Source organism: Gadus chalcogrammus, chromosome 3 (genome assembly GCF_026213295.1).
Source record: "Gadus chalcogrammus isolate NIFS_2021 chromosome 3, NIFS_Gcha_1.0, whole genome shotgun sequence".
In the NCBI taxonomy this organism is placed as follows: domain Eukaryota; kingdom Metazoa; phylum Chordata; class Actinopteri; order Gadiformes; family Gadidae; genus Gadus; species Gadus chalcogrammus.
Window position 1 is genome coordinate 11,813,567 of NC_079414.1, and position 3,503 is coordinate 11,817,069.

At 44.4% G+C, this 3,503-nt stretch overlaps 1 long non-coding RNA gene across 1 annotated transcript in view; it reads left to right on the forward strand.

Moving 5' to 3' along the window:
* Positions 1-1,211, forward strand: part of LOC130380002 (uncharacterized) — a 4,793-nt gene extending 3,582 nt beyond the window's left edge. Inside the window, exon 3 of the long non-coding RNA XR_008895193.1 lies at positions 1,064-1,211. This is a non-coding gene — a long non-coding RNA (uncharacterized LOC130380002). The remainder of the gene's footprint in view (positions 1-1,063) is intronic.
* Positions 1,212-3,503: the final 2,292 nt, after the last annotated feature.

The following is a 3,503-nucleotide window of genomic DNA, read 5'->3' on the forward strand; positions in this document are numbered from 1 at the left end:
CTACAGAGAGTAACAGTGTTGTGTAAAAAACCCAGCTAAATGCTTACAAGTTGTCTGATTATGGAAACAGATATTGGTCTGTTGAGACTATCACTGCTGCGCAGCCAAGAAACACAGTGCAACACACTCACTGTACGACAGAGAATTACTGGAATATATATGGCCATATATATATATATATATATAGAGGAATATATAGTATATTTATAAATGCAGTTCTGAGAGTACACTGTCAAGAACATTATATGCACGTAGCCTCTTTCTCTCCCTGTCTCCCTCTCTCACACACACACACACACACACACACACACACACACACACACACACACACACACACACACACACACACACACACACACACACACACACACACACACACACACACACACACACACACGTACAAACATGCAAGCACACACTTGCACAATCACTCCCTGCAACACACGCAAACACACACACGTATGCACACACACGGACACACACACAAAACATAGCATGGGCAGACTCATATAATTAAAAAAGGTATAATGATGCCAAAAACACACACACACACACACACACACACACACACACACACACACACACACACACACACACACACACACACACACACACACACACACACACACACACACATTCACACTCAATCACAAGTACAAGCATATGAAAAGCCTTTACAACAAAGGACAAATGATGTGGGCTGGTGTTGGAGCTGCCATGTTCAACTAGCACTCTGACAGTGGAACAGAGAGCAGAGAGCAGGAAGAAAGGGATCGAGAGGAGAGAGCGAGAGACAGAGAGTGGAAGAGAGAGAGAGGGAGCCAGGAGGCTTGTTGTCTTCATCACAACCTTTTGTTAGGAGTGAAAGATGAACAGAGAATCCCATTCCCTCTTCTCTTTCTCTCTCATCTCTTGTGTGTCTGTAAACGTCTCATTCTCTCTCATTCTCTCTCATTCTCTCTCATTCTCTCTCATTCTCTCTCATTCTCTCTCTCTCAGTGTCTTTCTCTCTTTCTCTCTCCCTTGGTAGAGAGAGCTCAACAGTCTGTTATTTTACTCTCAGGGCCCCGCTAAACGAGAGGATCAGGGAGGGTTTGAAAGAGTCGAAACCAACACAACCAAGGAAGATTGTCAACGATCACCATTCCACACCGAAGACACAACCCAACCCCACAATATTAATCCACATAACACGAAATAAACCCCTAAAATGTCCACCAAGTCTAACCTCTATCCTTGAGCAAGAAACCTTACACCTTGTCTCAGCCTCTCCTGTTCCTTTAAAGAGGCTGAGACTCACTCATTATGTGATGAGTCACATATTGAGTGATTGAGAGCTAAAGTTAGGCACACTGTGTAAGAATCAGAAATTCCTTCTCATTACTGCCCCCTGGGGCTGGTAAGTGAACTGCAGCCTGCTGTAGCTCCTGTATTGAGAGCAATGGAGTGCATCCTCCGTGGATTGAGGCACTTACAATCATGAACTAATGTTAGTAATAAACAAACATCAGTAATAAACATACAATGTTACCGTGAATTTACAAATTAAAAAGTTCTACAAGAACAGACACTTTTCCATTATTCGCGCTGAGACACCACTACCGTCGGTTGTACCGACAAAACTGTCTCAGTTCAGTTATAATATAATGAAATGAAGAGAGCTGGGATGGTCACATTTTTTTTTAGTAGACAATACAACCTCCTTATATACTGACAAATTAAAGAGATTTAAGTGTGTGGACTCCTACGTCGTCTCGTTAAGCTGTGAAAAAAAAAACAGTATGAAGGAAAAATGTCACTCGAAGATGTAGTTCAGGGTGTATCAGGTTTATTCAAATATTTACATCCATGCGTTTATTTATTCTTGTGATAAATAAACCCATGATTTGATGTGTGTGATCACATTTGTTCCACAACATCCTTGTTTTCTTACATTTACATAAAGGGCATTTAGCAGACGCTTTTATCCAAAGTGACCTACAATAAGTGCATTTTTCAGGAGAAGGAGAACCAATTCATCGCTGTCGGTACAGTTAGGATGTTCATAGAACAAATTGCCAAGCGCCAACAATTGCTAAGTTAACCTAGCAATTGTTTTCTAGATGTTGTTTCACTTTTTCTCTGTTCCTTACGCTGCCCACCCCTGCTGCTGAAGGATGTGTACCATAACCATCCGCAAGTCACTTCCTATCTGTGGGTAACAAGTGAGACATAGTGGGGTCTGAGGCCCCTGTTCCCCAGCGCCGGTGTGTTGTGACTGGGCCGGGGTCCTCCAGGCGGAGGCTCAGACTTCCTTCTTGACACCAGATATTGACCGTCCAGGATTTACTAAAGTTAGTGTTGTGTCTGATCCTCCTGCCGCTAAGATGAGGCCTAGTGTGTGCGTCAATGTGTGTTTGTGTGTGTTTTTGTGTGCGTTCCATATGTATGCTTTTTAATGCGCTAGCCATTTCATTCTTTCTCTCTCAATGTGTGTGTGCCATTGGTAAGCATGTTATTCAATATCTGTGGGTGTTTGTTATTATGTGTGTTCATGCTTGTTTGTGTGTGCGTGTACATGTGTGCATTTTTGTGCATGTTTCTGTGTGCATGTACGTGCATGTGTTTGTTTGTGTGTGTGTGTGTGTGTGTGCGTGCGTGCATATGTGCTTGTGTGTGTATGTATGCGTGCGCTTATGTATGAGCATAAGCGCAAAGTAAAATACGGATGAACATTCATGCATGTGTGTGTGTGTGTGTGTTTGTGTGTGTGCATGGGTACATGTATGCATATGAGTGTGCATGTGTGATCGCACCCCGCCAAGCCCTCGTCCTTCCCTCTTGATCCTCCCCCTATGCCTGGAAATGTTGATAGATGTCTTCCTAAGAGCTCCTGTAGCCAGGGGGGTAAGTGAAAGCTGCCTTCCACACACACATAAAGACACACACACACACACACACGCGCACGCGCGCACACACACACACACACACACACACACACACACACACACACACACACACACACACACACACACACACACACACACACACACACACACACACACACACACACACACGCACACACACACATGCACACACACGCACACGCACACGCACACACATACACACCTTCTCCACCTCCACCTCCTCCCCCGAACACATTAAAGGTAATATCAGCCGGGCGATCAATACCATGCTGCAGATTGATAAGAAGAGGACACACACTGGTACCAGAGACAGGTTGAGAGACATAGACAGGCAGGCAGGAAGGGGTGAGAGAGAGAGAGAGAGAGAGAGAGAGAGAGAGAGAGAGAGAGAGAGAGAGAGAGAGAGAGAGAGAGAGAGAGAGATTAGTAAGGGATAGAGAGCTGGATAGGGAGAAAGACCGAAGACAACTAGAATGAGAGACCGGCAGGAAGAAGAGAGAGACAGCTAGAAAATGGAGAAAGGGATGGAGAGAGAGATGGAGGGCGAGACAGGAAGGTTTTGCCGGTGTTCTTTACTGTTTCTGGAGGAAAGAATAA